We start from the raw sequence: 10,411 nt of genomic DNA, 5'->3' as shown, positions 1-10,411 counted from the left end.
ATTGGCTGGCATAAAACAACTTCAATTTCTTCTCTCACACTTCTGGAGGCCAGAAGTCCAGGACCAAGGTGAGAGCAGGGTCACACCTCTGCAGCCTGCGGAGAAGAATCCTCGCCTGACTCTCCCTGGATTGTGCTTGACAGCAATCCCTGACGTCCCTTGGCTTGTGGCTGCGTCACTCCAGTCTCTGCCCCACGCGGCGTTTCCCTTGTGCTCATGTCTTTATCCAATGTTCCCCTTCTAGGGACCCTAATTAAAAAAAAAAAAAAAAAAAAAAAAAAACACACACACACACAACCATGGAGCAGCAGGGACACAAACTGGCACCCATCCATGATGCTGGCATCAGGCGGCAGCTTCAGCCCCAGTGTTCCTGTTTAAATTGTGATATGGGTGGAGGGAGGGTGTTAGGCACAGCAGTTAGGATACTACTTGGATGCCCTCGTCCCCTGTCAGGGCACCGGCTAGTTCTAGTCCTGGGTCAACTCCCAATTCCAGCTTCCCGCTGTGTACACCTTGGGAGGCAGCAGGTGGTAGCTCAAGTGATTGGGTTCCTGCCTGACCCACATGAGAGACCTGAATTGAGTTCTGAGCCCCAGGCTTGGGCCTGGCCCAGCCCTGGCTGTTGCAAACGTTTGACGGGGGTGAACCAGCGGTTGGAGGGTCTGTCTCTGTTTTGCTGCCTTTCACACAAATTAATTAAAAAGTAAGCTGTGATATAATTACTCCTTCTGCTCTCCTGCCTTCAAGATGGACTCTTGTCTGGAGCCAGCCTTGGAAACAGCAGAGCCTTCTCAAGGAAAGGTCACACCCCCTTTCTCAGGGAAAGGTGAGCCTTTCAATACGTGTGAACGCCGTGTAAGTCGCTGTTTGGCTGTTTTGTTTAGGGAATGATGACAAGGAAAGAGTCTGTACATATTCCGTACGGACACAGTTTCTTTTTCCAGATCTTCACTCCTTGGGTGGTTGAGTCCATGGATGTGGGACACAGGAGCACGGAAGGCTGACTGCTGTTGTGTGGTTACAGAATTTGTGAGAATGTACGAGAAAGTCACCATGTGGTCGCCTCAGGAGACAGGTCTGAGGTGGAAGACTGAGTGCTCGTAGCTTTCTGTATTCTGTTAAGCCGGGGGCATATTTTTTCATAAAAAAATTTTTTGAGACAAGAAAACCATTCCTGGAGGACATAAATGTTGCTTGTGGTGTAAGTGCAGTGTAACTCTTGCTTACGCAGACACAGCCTTTTCTATAATGTGACTGAGGACCCGTCAGCCCCTCGTGGGATGTAAAATGAGGGGAAAGCTTATCTTAGAGGTGGGTGCTGGTGTGTCAGAGTCTGTGTACAGCTGACCCCAGTTTATCTCACAGTAAGCCCTGCTGCTGCCAACCGTGTCCGAGGCTGTGAGGGGACTCTTGTCGGCCCTTCAGCCCATCCCTGGGCTGTTCTATCTGCTGGCTCATTCCCCAAATGGCCACAATGACCAGGGCTGGGCCAGCCAGGAGCCTGGAACTCCATCGGGGTCTCCCATGTGGGAAGCAGGGGCCCAAGTGCCTGGACCTTCTTCCACTTTCCTCCCAGGTGCATTACTGGAAAGCTGGTTGGGAAGTGGAGCAGCCAGGACTTGAACTGGCACTATTATGGGAAGCCAGCATCCCAGGCGGTGGCCTAACTCACTGCGCCACCACACCAGCCCCTGTTTTTTTGTTTTAACGTAGAGCGCCAGTGATACAGAAGAGAGCACGCCTGAGTGTATGGCTCAGAATTCTCAGAGTGCACCTGTGGGGCCGGTACCCAGCTGGCGACACCAGTGGCATCTCACAAGCCCGCTTGGCTCCCCTGCAGTCACTGTCCCCCTCAAGGTAGATGCGTCCTGAATTAAGACTTTACCTTCACCTGGCCTTGTCCTTGCATAAATGGAACCCTGGGGAGTGTACTCTTCCTGGCATCCTCTATGGAGCATTACTTGGGAATGTGTTCTAGTTTATTTTCTAAGTGGCAGGTAGCCACATTTCGACTGTGATTAGTGATACTTTACTCGTGACTCCTCACGATTATCTGTGACACACCTGGTGGACGGGCCAGGACAGCGAGGCTGACAAACACTGCTTGAACAATAGTTTGCACTCCAACAGGTTGTGCAGGGCCTTGTGCAATCGGCCCCAGCCTGCTCCCCAGCCTCACCCGTGCTCCTCCCCGACCCACGCCTCGCAGCAGCACAACCTTTTGTTCTTACGTATTGCGTCGACCAGCCCAGCTTCCAGGGAGATCTGGGAGGCCTTCCCAAGTGTCGTGAGCGTCGGATTTTAGGGGCCTTGTATCTCCACACTTTGCACTTCCTGTAGCAGCTGTCACAGGATATCCGGGTCACTCCTCCACAGTCTGTCCATCGGCCAAGCTCGTTTTACATTGCCCTGGTGAGCAGCATCTGTCACATCACAGGCACACCACAGCGATGAATAAAGAACAGAGCCTTCTCCGGGGACTTGGGACTCTGTGGGAGACAGGTGTGCAGGGCGTTAGCCCCTGAACAGGACACTGCGCCTCTCAGCTGCTGCCTCTGCTCTCAGTGCCCTTCTCATCCTCCCGGGAGTGGCGGAAGGTGGGTATTTCGTGATCCCAGTTTGGCCAATGAGATTACGTAACCATCCCAAGATCACCCAGCTGGTGAGGGCATGAGTCAGGTAGTCTGGTTCCATCCTCATTCTTCTCTCCATAATTTATTCCCTGCCTTCAGGGCAGAAGCTAATGGAAACGCACTGTGAAAACTAAGTGGTTGCAGCTTTGGCTATGTGCGGTGGCTGGCATGGAAGTCACCCGGGAAAGGTACATGGAGGGGGCCGGCGCTGTGGCATAGCAGGTAAAGCCGCCGTCTGCAGTGCTGGCATCCCATATGGGCGCTGGTTCGTGTCCTGCTGCTCCACTTCTGATCCAGCTCTCTGCTGTGGCCTGGGAAAGCAGTGGAAGATGGCCCAAGTCCTTGGGACCCTGCACCTGCATGGGAGACCTGGAAGAAGCTCCTGGCTCCTGGCTTTGGATCAGCGCAGCTCTGGCCTTCGTGGCTGTTTGAGGAGTGAACTAGCAAGTGGAGGATCTCTCTCTCTCTCTCTCTCTCTAACTCTGCCTTTCAGATTAATAAATAAATCCTTTTAAAAAATATATTTTTAAAAAAGAAAGTACATTGGAGTCAGATCACCCAAGACCTACGGTGCCCAGAGCTGGGGACTTCTGACTGCTCTGGCAGTGGAGAGATGAGGGGGGTTTTAAGTGATGAAGAAAGTAGCTACATGGACACACAAAGAGATTGGATACCTGCTGCACCATGTCTACAGCAGCACTGTTCACAGTAACCAAAACACAGAGCTAACCAAGGGGTCCGTCATGATGTGAATGGATAAAGAAAATGCGGTAGTGCACACCACGGACTATTATTCAGCTGCAATAAGAGTGAGATTCTACCATTTGCGGCAAAGTGGTTGGAACCGGAAGACATCAGGCTCAGTGAAATAAGCCAGACACAGAAAGAAATACTGCATGTTCTCCCGTGTGTGTGGGAGCTCAACTAGAGGAGGAGAAATCCCCTCAATATGAACCCGGTATGTCGATTACTAGGGGGTGGGAGAGGCCAAGGGCACTTGGATTTTAAAAAATAGGGGAAGCTGGGTGTGGCTCTCTTTCCGTGACACAGAGCAGCACGGAACGTTCGCGGGAAATGGGGCACACGGGGACTCGTAGGACTACCTTGCAATTTCTGTTTTGTGAATTGAAAATGAATAATAGGAAAAAAGATTAGACAGTGTATCGCAGACAGAAGTTTTCTGGGGAATCTGATAAACCCAAGAGAAGAAATCTAAACATAATGACATGGGAAGATGCCCAAAGACATTACTCAGCCAGATCACGACTGGGCAGCTCGCAGTTGTAAACCTCAGCATGTGCACAGAACTCCTAATTCTCTTCGTTAGTTCTGTTTGAAAGGCAGAGAGAACCTCCATCTGCTGGTTCACTCCCTGAATGCCCGCAACATCTAGGGCTGGGCCAGGCCGGAGCCAGGAGCCAGGAGCTCCATCTGAATGTCGGACATGGTCAGCAGGGACCCAAGCACCTGATCGTGGCCTGCCAGTGCCTGAAGCAGCATCTTAACTTTGTGCCAAACACCACCCCCTAACTGGCATTTAAGTTTCCTACTCTGCCACATGGGTGAACAGCCAGGGATCATCAGGTACTTGGGGAAAGTCTCTAACATGAAAAATAAACAGGGAACAGATTAAACCAGGAGGAGGTTAATCTACTGACACCCTCAGCGATAAGACGATACGTCTAAGAGTACTAAGTGGAGGCTGTTAACAGTATGATAGCACAAATGCAAAGGCTCCATGGATGCGGTAAGGCTGAGCCGAGAACACTGCGGAAGTAAGTGCAGCAGCGGGACCCTGTGCGCAGGCGTAGCGAGAAAAGGAGCACACAGCAGGGAGGCAGGGGCTGTGCCTGGAACAGGAGCATTTTTTCCTGACAGCTAAGATGCTACCGCTGTGTGGGGGAACCGGGCAGCAGGAAGTGTTGCAAGGGTGAAAATGAGTTCAGTTTTCACCTGGGTGACTTCAGGCAGCGTCATGTGCACGCGGTGACGCTCAGCGGACAGACACCCTCTGTTACAAACTGGAAGAGCAGCACCCGAACAAGCTACGGGAGTCACCGACACCCACGAAATGCACAGCGTGGAGGAGGCTGCCGCAGCCCTGAGAGGACAGAGAAAGGCCTGCACAGAGAACGGGGCGAAATAAGTTAGAGGCCGAAGAACCGTGTTGTGGAGAAGGCATGTGGTGCAGTTCAGTGTCTCCAGGGGAACAGTTAGAAGAAGCCGCGCAAGTCTGATTCTTAGGAAGCTGCTGGTGCTGTCCGAGACAGGTGCACACAGGGCAGTGGTTTTCAACTTGTGGTCTCTGGACCACCTGAAGAGTGGGATTTGGGGTAAGGCCTTTGAAATAGCAGAAAGGAGGGGTGGAAACAGTGGCACCAAAGCAACACCGGGTGTGAGCAGGATCCCCGTGGGTGTTGCCAGTGACATGCACGTCTGAGGCACTGACGTGGCCTGTGGCCTTTCCGCCCACGTCTTCCTCAGAGCGTCTGGGCTGCACCTGCCCCTTCATGACGGAACCCAAGGGGCTGCTTTAAGCAAATTGCTGCCCAGATGTTTGGAAATGTGACCTAAATATTGAACTTTAATTGGTTGATTATCATGTATGACAGCATTTGTGTAAAGTTGTCTTGCTTTATTAAAATGCTCATTTGTAAACTGTAGTTGGTAAAAACAAATGCCTTTTCTCATTAAAATTATCATTGGTCAGACTAATAAACCAATTCTGATTTTCCTGATTATTCTAGGGAAGGCGAAGGTGAGCTCAGATCAGTCTTAGTTAACGTCATGCCCTCCTGATGGCAGAGCTCACTAGCAGTGACAGAGAGGGCTCCCATCCGTGCTTCACGCTGCATGACTACCGGGCTGGACCAGGAACTCTGAGTCTGCTGTGTGGGTGGCTGGGACCCAGATACTTGAGCCACCAACTCTGCTTTCCCCAGCACACTAGCAGAGAGCTGGATCAGGGGCAGAGCAGCTGGGGACGCAAACAGGTACACTGATGTGGGGTGCCAGTGCCGGGTTAACCCACTGCACTACAGTGCCAGCCCTGGTATATTTTTTAAAATGTGGAAAAAACAAACTGTGATCCACTTCTCTCTCTCTCTTTTGACAGGCAGAGTAGACAGTGAGAGAGAGAGACAGAGAGAAAGATCTACCTTTACTGTTGGTTCACCCTCCAATGGCCACCACGGCCAGCGCGCTGATCCGAAGCCGGGAGCCGGGTGCTTATCCTGGTCTCCCATGGGGTGTAGGGCCCAAGCACTTGGGCCATCCTCCACTGCACTCCCTGGCCACAGCAGAGAGCTGGCCTGGAAGAGGGGCAACCAGGACAGAATTCGGCGCCCTGACCGGGACTAGAACCCGGTGTGCCGGTGCCGCAGGTGGAGGATTAGCCTAGTGAGCCGTGGCGCCGGCCATGATCCACTTCTAATTTTGTGGTTGACATTGAGCTTACCAAGAAGTTGACTTAATGGTGGCCCAGTTAATTACTGCACTGGGTAAAATACATGTTTGTGCATTCCTTGCATTATGTGTGTCTTCCTTTTCAGGACTTTTGCTTTGTTTTAAAAGTTGTCTAGGGGCTGGCACTGTGGCATAGTGGATAAAGCCGCTGCCTGCAGTTCTGGCACCCCATATGGGCACCAGATCGAGTCCCGGCTGCTCCACTTCCGATCCTGCTCGCTGCTATGGCCTGGGAAGCAGAAGATGGCCCCAGTCCTTGGGGCCCTGTACCCATGTGGGAGACCGGAAGAGGCTCCTGGCTCCTGGCTTCGGATCAGCACAGCTCTGGCTGCTGCGGCCATCTGGGGAGTGAACCAGCGGATGGAAGACCTCCCTACCTCTACCTCTGCCTCTGCCTCTGCGTAACTCTGCTTTTCAAATAAATAAATAAATAAATCTTAAAAAAAGTTGTCTAATATTTAGAAGCATTGAGAAATGGACTGTGATCTATGTATGATTTCTTTTATCATAAGAAAGGCCCAGGTGTTGGCAGGTCCAGCTTGAGACGAGGGCCTGCCGATTGTTGAAGGCGGTGGAGTCTAAAACACGGGTTTACATTACAGCTACTTTCTAAAGGTGCTGACTGGGAAATAAGCGCTCTAAGCCTCCTGACACTTTGCTCCTGGAGACCCAGGAAGTGGCCACACCAGCAGCATTATGACTGCCGCTGGCTTCATTGTTTTAAGTTAGTCAATGCGCTATAATGAAGGGGCACTGAACTGTTTGCTTAGAAGGGGAAAGTACGTTTGCCATCTGCAAGTCACTGGGTATTTTTGTTTTTCTGTAAAATATGAAACGGTAGTATAGCCTGTGTGTGGGAATCAGAACTGGATCTCTGACCCATTCATTTTCCTATCAGTTGTCTTTTTTCCCCCAGGTTTTATGATTTTTCTCCTTAAAAGGTATCCCTTAGACAGCTGACAGGCAGATGGCTGTGGTTCCCGTCACCGTCTTTGCTTGTATGTGGCACATGCTGTCTTCCGCGGGTGTCACCTGGTGTGTACAGGGAATGCTCTGAAGGTGACATGGAGGGAAGATGAGCGATGACCCGGAAAGTAACAGGAATTGGCAAGGCTCGCGCATCCAACAGGTGAGTTTGACTGCCACTTAATAACGGCATCAGAGTCACATTTGGGAGGGATCGCAGGCAGCTGGAGTCTGAAAAGTTGCCCGTCAGCCCCTCTCCCGGGAGCTGGGCTGTGGGATCGGAGCTGCCCAGCGCTCACAGCTCCTGGCTGGCAGGGCTCTGGAGAGGTGATTCTCCTCACAGGACCCTCAGGAGTAGACAGGCAGTACGGCTGCCTCCAGCCAGGCTGCGTCGTTCCACTCGTCACAGGCCACCGGTGAGAATCCCTCTGCGGAAGGCTGGTGGACACACACAGCAGCCCGCCACTGGGAATCTGACAGCAGCACAGGCGCTGGGCGACCCTTCTGCCATCTGGGTCCACTTGCTGCCTGTCCTACTGCAGGTGCTGGTGGAAAGCCCACTGTAGTGTCATGTCAAGAGAAGAATGCACTGGGATAAGCCAAGGCCAGGCTTCGGGGCTCCACCATTTATTACGTCACTTTTAATCTAAACGTTTTGGTGTGATTGTGTTTTTTTTCTTTTGGTCTGATCATTTATAAGCACCATAATGAATTTTATATTAAAAAAACAATCAAAAAAGCTTTTGCTCCTTTATTCTGTTTATGGAAGAATAACCCACATAGGCTTAATCTTTTAAATGATTTTGCTTGTCCTAAGTTACATACTTACTGTACAAAAATAACTGCAAAATGCGGGATTCTGCTAATGCCTCACTGAGTACACAAAATGAGTTTTATTCTAAAGACAAATCTGTGTTACTAGAAACAAAAACCCAATATGAGCCATCACTCTTCCCACCACTGCCATCCTGATCAAGCACGAAGAACTGTGGGAGTGGGGTGAGACGCTCACCCCTCCACACTCCCCGGAGCCCCTCCACGCTCAGGGCACTGCTCCAGGAGCCCCCGGCCTCTGCAGCTGCCACCTGATTTGTGGGTGGGAGTGGCCGGGGCACACATCCACACATTTACATATTTGCCATTTTATCTGACTACTACTGGGTGCTTCCTTTGTTTTCTCTTGGCTTACACAGAAGTTGTCAGTCGCTAGTCTTTACCTTCAGTGCTTATTTGGAAAGCATACCTGCTGTCTTGAAACACAAATCATTATCTCTGTGCTTTCCAGACAACACGCCTGAGCACTCCTTTGTCCCAGCATCAAAGCCCAGGCTGGGATGGGCGTGCGGCACAGCAGGTTAAGCCGCCGCGGAGGACGCCCACATCCCATTTCAGAGTGTGGATCGGAGCTCCCACACCTCCACTTCCAATCCAGCTCCCTCCTCGCCCATCCTGGGAGGCAGCAGATGATGGCTCAAGTGCTTGGGCTTCTGCCACCCACCTAGGGTGGGTGGAGTTCTGGGCTCCTGGCTTCAACCTGGCCCAGTCCTGGCTGTTACGGGCATTTGGGGAGTGAACCACCAAATAAAGCGCTCGCGCGCGCTCTCTCTCTCCTCTCTCCTTTCTGCCTTTCAAGTAGATGGAAAATAAAATCATTTGTTTTTCAAAGCCGAGCTGCAGCCCTCAGTGTTGATTCCATCTTGGGCAATCATCACCAAGCTGCCCTTCCCAACACATTGCTACGGTTTGTATCTTCCCTTCTGATCTGATTTCTGCCATCTGCGCTTCATTCTCCATCACTGGCCCAGGTAGGATTCAGTCTTGACTCGGCTGTGTGCTGCGTCTAGTGACACTGCCGGGAAGGATGAGCCGGTATGGGCTCAGGCAATGTCCTAGGAGGAGCGGAGCTGCCTCTACCGGGAGTTTGTATGTCAGAGATCCTGGTTACCTTTCCTTTTGATGACCTGAACAGCAGGAGCCTGGGAGTCATTTTTGGGTCAAATTTTTCTTCAACTAATGTCAATCTGCTACGTCAATTGTTGGCGTTAGTCCAGTGGTAGGGAAGAGACGTTTGAGACCAGCTGCCTTTGACTAGTTTAGGTTAACTGCTTTTGTGAGCAGTGCTTCCAAAATCCCTTCTTGTACTGGAAATTCCAAAGCCTGCTGAGGTTGTAACTCAGGGTGGTTCTCTTTTGAACATTCTCTCCGGGAACACAGGGAGCCTTTTAGTCTACTGTCGCTCCCCCTCTTCGCGGAGGAATGACACAGGACCCTGCGCTGTTCTTCTGTCTGCTCGGCCCTCCCCGGGTTTGCTGCTGGTTCTTCCTGGGTTGGCTACTGTCCCTTCCACCTCCGTGGAAGGGCAGTTCCCCCTGGCCACATTCCCCACTTCCGCAGGGGAGCGGCACACCGCCGGCCGGCTCTCTCGGGGGCTGCACAGGTGTTCCCCTTAGATGTTCCTCTTAGATGTTCCTGGTTCATGCCGTCTCTCTCCTCCTTTATAGTCCTCCTCCGCCAATCCCAACTCGGCTGCCCACACGCCGAGCAAGCTGCTCTCCTCCAATCAGGAGCAAGTCCTACAGTTTATTGGCTGAACTGGAGGCAGCTGTGTAGAAGCTGTTTTCTTCTCTCCCAGCGCCATACTGTGGGAGAGCAGATGCATAGAATAAGTCTCAATTCCAGTAACTTAGTCTAGTCCGAGTTGCTCCCCACAGTCTACCATCCCAACACTTTTTTGCTAAGTTCTGCCATCCTTCAGTTACATATTCATTTTATGTACAGGTTAAGTATCTTTTCTTTTCCTTTTAATCTTTATTTGAAAGGCAGAGTTACAGAGAGAAGGAGAGAGACACACAGAAATCTTCCATTCACAGGTTTGTTCCCCAAATGGCCACAACAGCTGGGGCTCGGCCAGGGGGAAGCCGGAAGCCTGGAACCCCACCCAGGTCTCCCAGGAGGGTGCAGGGGCCCAAGGACTTGGGCCATTTTTCAGTGTTTCCCCAGGCTCATCAGCGAGGAGCTGGATTGGAGGTAGAGTAGCTGGGACTTGAACTGGTGTCCCATATAGGATGCAGGTGTTGCAGGCGGTGGCAGCACTAGAACCCTGGGCCCAAGTCTCGGATCTCTGGTTTCCACGCGGATCGGCTTTTCCCACCGTCCCCCCTGCTGTGTTCTTTGTCCTGTGTGTTTTAGGAAGGTAGCTGAACTCCACTTGGGACCTCACTGCGTCATCTCCAGTGTCAGTCAACCCTGGAGCGCCCCCAGGGCGGGGCTGTTTTGAAAGTTTCCCTGTTTCTTCCGAGGGACAGAGACGGATTTGCTGTCTGCTGGTTCACTCCTCAAACGCC

This window comes from Oryctolagus cuniculus, chromosome 12 (assembly GCF_964237555.1).
Source record: "Oryctolagus cuniculus chromosome 12, mOryCun1.1, whole genome shotgun sequence".
Lineage (NCBI taxonomy): Eukaryota > Metazoa > Chordata > Mammalia > Lagomorpha > Leporidae > Oryctolagus > Oryctolagus cuniculus.
This window is presented reverse-complemented; position numbering follows the sequence as displayed.